This window comes from Loxodonta africana, chromosome 27 (genome assembly GCF_030014295.1).
Source record: "Loxodonta africana isolate mLoxAfr1 chromosome 27, mLoxAfr1.hap2, whole genome shotgun sequence".
Classification (NCBI taxonomy): domain Eukaryota; kingdom Metazoa; phylum Chordata; class Mammalia; order Proboscidea; family Elephantidae; genus Loxodonta; species Loxodonta africana.
In genome coordinates, this window is record NC_087368.1 from 29658166 (window position 1) to 29665003 (window position 6838).

Sequence of the window (6838 nt, forward strand, 5' to 3'; positions counted from 1 at the left end):
AGCTCAGTGACCTTTCATTCCTCTCTCTGAACCTTAGTCCCTTCAACTACAATATTGAAATGATGGTCTTGTTAGTGTTGTTGTAGGGATTAAATAAAATCTGGTGTGTAATAGGCTTAGCACGCTTTTTGGTACGTAGTAGGTGCTCAATAAATGATAGTTGCTGCTATATTGGTTAGTCTTTTTTAATGGTAGGTTTAATAGACTTTTTTATAATTTATTTTATTTGACTGGTGTTTTTGAGAATACGCACAGCAGAACATACACCAGTTCAACAATCTCTACGTGTACAATTCATTGCTATTGATTACATTTTTCAAGTTGTGCAACCATTCTCACCCTCTTTTTCTGAGTTATTCCTTCCCCATGCAGAAGAGTGAGACAGGATCCATACCTCCCACTGCACACAAAAACACATTCAAAATGGATTAAGGGCCTAAATGTGAAAAGCTAAAACCATAAAATTCATAGAAGAAAATACAGGGGCAAGGCTGTCCAGCCTAGCTTTTCACAATGAATTATCCGATGTAAAAACAATAGCCTGAACAGCAAAAGACAAAATAAATAAATGGGTTCTCATAAAAAATTAAATACTTTTATTCATCAAAAGGCTTTCCAAAAAAGTGAAAAGACAAGCTACCCATTTTTGGAGAATATCTTCAGAAACCATAGCTCCCATAAGAATCTAATAACCAAAATATACATAAAACTTTGACAACAACAAAAAAAAGACAAATAACCCAATCAAAAAATGGGCAAAGGACTTGAATAAGAAATATTTTAAAGGGAAAGACACGTATCTTTATTTCACTAAAAATGCATAGATCAGATGATACCTGAGACACCTCGAACAATTGGTGGCACTCTATGAATATATCAAATGAATAAAGTAAAAATGTTTCTTTTTTTTTTGGTACTTAATTTTATGAATTAATAATAATGGTGATGCAATGAATGAGAGTACTTCGCTGGCCTTTGGCAATGCCAAAACAAATAACAAATTATCCCTGTTCATGAAGTGACCTGGATATCAGCTGGTCATAAAAAAGGCAAAATATCCTCCATCTAGTAACAATTTTTTTGTTTTTTTTAGTAAGAGATAAAGACTGTGCACGCAGAAATGCCCACCTGAACTTTATCACTTCAGCAAATACTGTAATTGCTGCCATTTAAAAATTTATCTCATTACAGCCTAACTCCTCTGTGAAATGAACTCATTTAATGAACATACACACACATACACGCAACGCTTGTGTGAAGATGTCTACATACACCAAATATAAAGAAAGTAAGTTTGAGGCTGGTACTTTATATCTCAGCCCTAGCTTTACAGGCAGTCATTTGGCAAATGTATCTCAAAACATAATTACATTAATCAAAACTCTGTTTAATATCCTATAGCAGTATTGATCTCACCTACATGTACCAAATTACATTCTGTCTCTTTTATTGCCTTCCTCCTCCTGCCTCTTACTTTTCTGGACTAAAAGTAAATATATATTGGCATACCACAGATAGACTCAAGGGCTCTTCTTCGAAATAAGAAATCTCTGAAACAAACAAACAAACAAAACAAAGAAGCAGAAATGACATTTATTTTTCCCCCCTCCTTGTTTCTCATTAGACTTGCTCTTGAAATTTTTAGGTTTACCCTAGTTCTTATGGATATTTGCTGCATGAGAAAATTATGATTGCATTGTTTTTAATTCTAGGAGATTTGATAAATTACCTCATTCTTGGCATATTGTTTTAAACCAAGGAAATTAAAAAGCAAATAAGATTTTCAGAAGCGGCTCAAGAAGCTGACGTAAAAGTGGTATGAGATTTCAAAGGAGTGTGCCTGTAATTTATTGAGAGAGAGAAGAGAAAGGAGAAGAAGAAGAAGAAGGGAAAGTAAGTGTCGTCAGTGTTAACATTTGGGGAACCTTAGTGAAGAACAGAAACCAGTCATTCTTTGTAGTATTACTGCAACTTTGTTGTGAGCTGGAATTATTTCAAAAAAATTTTTTTAAGTTTTTTTTAAAAAAATCAGATAAGATTTGAAATGATGATGACCCATGACCATTTATGATAGTGGGACTGTGTGGTGTGATTTTGAGAAATATGGGGTGAAAATCAGGCTCACAAATGAAGTATTCAATATCAACCCATCCGTTAACACCCCACACTGAAGCTCAGCCATCTTTAAAACACGTTCATCTCTGCTTAGTAAACATTCATTAAGATCAAAATAATTGCAAAACCCAACACTAGTCTCCCGAGTCACTACAAGCAAAATAAAATAAAAGTGAAATAAAGAATAACATAAAACTTGCAAATAAATTCTGCTTTGACTACAACTCCAGCCAACATCGAATATCTTCGCCTACCATGACCAAAAGAATAAAGCAAAGAAAAGTAACCTAATCTGTAGGCCACACACTAGCAACTTCAGCTGTGCGGTAACCAGTAACCGGTTGCCGTCTTGTCTGCCCTGATTCAGGGGGACGGGTGTCACAGTAGAACTGTGCTCCATAAGGCTTTCAGTAGGACTTCTTTTGGTTTTTCCAGAGTAGATCCCAGGCCTATGATCAATGTTTGGTTTTTGTTTTGTCTTCTAGTCACTGTGCACTTGAATCACCTCAGTTGTCTCTAGGATCCCCACCAGGCATCCACATCCCATGGCGCTCCAGCACTATTCACAACTCTAACTTTGGAGCAGAAGCCGTCTGCACCTGTAAACACGGCATTATAAGCTCACGTACGATGGAAAGGAATGTGCGCTCCGCGGTGTTTCTTAGTCTTTTCTTCATTTCAACATAGTAGCACTTTGAGGCTTTCCTCAAGAAACAACTCCAGTTATTCTCCCAGTTTATCTAGGATTCTGGGAAAATCTGTTTAAATATTGCCTTCAGGTGCCCTTCCCCTAGCAACAGGTTTACCGAGAAATACATTTTACCTTTACATTTTTATTTCTAAGAAAACACTACTCGCTAGACATTTGTTTTCCCCATGGTTCCCTGAGAGCAAGGCACAGAGAGGGAAACCGTAAAACAGAATAGGATAAATTGAAACACCAAGACAATCATGCACTCTGACTTTGATATTCTGACCTACTTTTAAAAGCTAAGGGCAGAACAAGTTCCTAAGTAATTCCAGGGGAATTGTCTCAGAGCTCTGGTAATACAGAGTATAAAGTAACTCTATTCCTGGAGGGCAAGTTCAGCTTTTTAAGTCTCCAAAAGAAATGACTGTAATTGTTCTTTACATCTCAAAAAAACATTTACTTTTGGTGTTTTAGCTCAGCAGTGGCAGCACCTGTCAGGCCTTGAGCTCAAGTACAGTTGACAAGGTCACTATAATTTCTACAATTCCTTAAGTTTCAGAAAATTTTCAATTCAGAAGGCTATGAAAATAAAATTTTGAAAAAGTAAAAAAAAAAGGGATATTTGACCTTTCAAACTCCCTCCATGGCCTGATTATATGGAATGGTTTCCTTGGGAGGAAAGAAATGGAATGGTTTGAACATGATTTTAGTACCATGAAGAGAATGTAATGTCATTTATTTCAAAGAATACACTCACCAGAAAAATCAGCCCAATGCAATCAATTCCAAATTATCCATGGAAACTTGGGATAAGGAGAGCAGAGCCCGTGAAATTCCACCACGTGGCCTCCAGGCAAAAAGGTGGTTGCATAGACTCTTAACGTTTGCACGTATTAATGCTGTTAGAGCCGATCTTTTCCTTATTTCTTTTCTTGTATCTGTATTTAAGTCTTGCCAATAATTCAAGGAATTGAATACACAGAAGGGGCATTTATGAATTTAACAACTATTTATGTGGCCATCAGTGGGTCAGATATATATATGTATATAAATAAATAAATATATATATATGTATTTGTGTGCATGTGTGTGCTTTAGGTGAAATTTTATAGAGCAAATTAGTTTCTCATTCAACAATTCATACACAAATTGTTCTGTGACATTGGTTGCAATCCCTGCAATGTGTCAACACTCTTCCCTTCACCAGCTCAGGCTGGTGGAGGCTCTGGTTCACATGGTCCATTAGTCCTTTGGACTAACATCTTCCATCTGTCTTTGATTTTCTTCATTCTCCTTTGCTATGGATGGCATGGAACCAGTAGATGTATCTTAGATGGCTGCTTGCAAGCTTTTAAGATCCCAGATGCTACTCATCAAAGTAGGATGTAGAACATTTCTTTATGAAATATGCCAGTTGACTTAGATGTCCCCCAAGACCATGGTCTCCTGCCCTTGGCCCAGCAATTTGGTCCCTCAGCGTGTCTGGATGCATCTATGAAGTTTCAATGACTTTGTCTTGGTCATGTGCTGGCTTCCCTGGGTCAAATATATCGTTGGTATTACAGTTATAGGGGTGAACAAGACCAAGACTTTGAAGTCAGCCAAGGCGACATCCTCAGACACAAACTGTATTTCCAGCAGGGTTAGCACTCTGGCAAAGGGCTATATGGAGTGGGAAAGGGTATAATATGGGTGTTAAGAACTAGCATTCTGGAGCCACACTGAGTTTAATCCTGTTCTGTCCCTTTTGGAGTCTCTGGCTGGTGCAAATGTTTAACACAGTCAGCTCATACCTGAAATTTTGGAGATATGAGTCCATTCAAAGGAACCTCGGAAGAAAGGCCTGGCAACATATTTCTGAATAATCAGCCATTGAAAACTCTATGGAGCGCAGTTCTACTCTGACATATGTAGGGTTGCAATGAGTTGAAGCCCACTAAATGGCAACTGGTTAGTGGTCACTTGGTAGCTGTGTGATCTCAGACAACTTACTTACCTTGTCTGGGTCTCATTTTCCTCATCTGAAAAATAGGGATGATAATAACACTGAACCTACCTCATAGGGTTGCTGTGGTGATTAAATGAGTTCATATATGTAAAGTAGCAGCTAGTAGATTTGTTCTTGTCACTGGTGCTATGGGAGTTCATAGGAGAACACGATTAACTCTACTTAGAGAGTTCTTTGGGTTAGTTTTGGGTTTTAGAGGGTTCTATTTTAAGGAGACTTTTTTTTTTTTTTTTTTTTAAGGAGACTTCTGGTGGCGTACTAGTTAAGTACTGTGGCTGCTAACCAAAAGGTCAGTAGTTTGAATTCACCAGGCACTTCTTGGAAACTATATGGGGGGCGGTTCTACTCTGTACTACAGAGGGTAACTATGAGTCGGAATTGACTCCACGGCAATGGGTTTTTTGGTTTTTGGAAGGAGACTTCGCATTTGAATTGTTTTTAAAGGTACACAATGACGGCAGGGGTTTTGGTTTTGGTTTTTTTGAATTACAGAGGACACATACTTTTCTTTCAAACAGCCCGGCACACCAGAGGGAATTTCAGATTTTAGGTCGCTAACTCACGCTGACTGTGCAGCTTCTAAGTTCCAAAGCAATACTATTTGCTTCAAGTTTTCTTTTTCCTTCCCATTTTTTTAAAAAAGTTATTACTTCCTGTTTACAAAAACACATGAAATCGTCTCAGGCTCCCACTTGAGTGATCCTGGTTTTGAAGAAAGTATTCCCAAGCAACATGCCAGTTGTTTAAAGCTAAGGAAACTGGAACATCTGTCTGAAATTTTCTCGTATTGCACCTGGGCTTCAAAATGAAGGAAGGTACGGATCTTCTAACTATCCTGGGGCATTCTGAAATAGGCTGTGCTCTTTGTGATGGTTAAAGTTATGTGTCAACTTGACTAGGCCATGACTCTCAGTGGCTTGGAAGATATTATGTAATCATCCTCCATTTTGTGATCTGATGTGAGCAGCCAATCAGTTGGAAACTAATCAGTCGAAAGCAAATCAGTTGAAGTCAGTCAGTTTTCTTGGGGATATGACCTGCATCCAAGCTATATGGATGTTCTGGCAAAGCTCTCTCTGAATCCTGCATCCAACTCGCCCTCTGACCTCCAGTTCTTGGGACATGAGCCAGCAGCCTTCTGTCTTGACTGGCAGATCTCGGGATTCACCAGCTACCACAACTGTGGGAACCAACAACCTTCTGCCAGACCTGCCAACTTTGGGTTTGTCAGCCCCTGCAACCACATGAGTCAGGAGAAGCCTTCAGCCTAATGCCCAACCTATATGTTTTGGACTTGCTAGCCTCCACAACTGTGTGAGCCCTTTCCTTTAAATAAATATATATTTATATGTATAGGCTTCACTCGCTTTTTGCCTCTAGAGAAACTAGCCTAAGACATTTGGTGAGAGTGGTTCTAGAGGAACAAAATTACAAGAATTAGTTTTCTGAATTGGTTCTAAAAACTGGCTAGCTCTAAAAGTGCTGATGACTCTGCCTCCAGTAATAAAGAGGGCACTGCTAACCCATGGCATGAGGTGGCAATAGAAATACACAAAATAGCACTGCAAATGGATCAAATATTTGTGAGAGACAAGGCTCTGGGTGATTGCACATTTGACACTTTTCTACAATTTTGTCAGGATGAAAAGTATAAGGAAACTGATGGTCTTCTTTCACTATACAAAGTGGTGAAAGAAACAAATGAGCTCAGGGTTTCAGAGTCACAGGTCAGCCACCGCATAAAAGACCTGAAAGTTGTCACTCATGCACTGAAAGAAAGCCTCTTTTTTTCAGTAACAGAGCTGATATTGCTGAAAACCAAACCCAGAGTCTTAACCTAAGAATGGCTGAATGACAATGCCAACTGAATTCCTACCCTCGAGTGGTGTCTGAAGTTAAAGTGAGGGCATTGATTGGGAAGAAGTGAGATTTTGAAACTTGGAATGGGGACATATGGTCAGATAATCAGGAAGCTGGGGGCATTGAGCCCCTAAATTCCATTAAATCACTCCCGCCAATAGAAC

The 6838-nt window shown here is 38.6% G+C and overlaps 1 long non-coding RNA gene across 1 annotated transcript; it reads left to right on the forward strand.

The window, feature by feature from the left end:
• Nucleotides 1-1872: 1872 nt before the first annotated feature.
• Nucleotides 1873-5874, forward strand: LOC135228786 (uncharacterized). Its single transcript, XR_010319633.1, has 3 exons — nt 1873-1893; nt 5055-5103; nt 5333-5874. It is a non-coding gene; the product is annotated as an uncharacterized LOC135228786 (long non-coding RNA).
• Nucleotides 5875-6838: the final 964 nt, after the last annotated feature.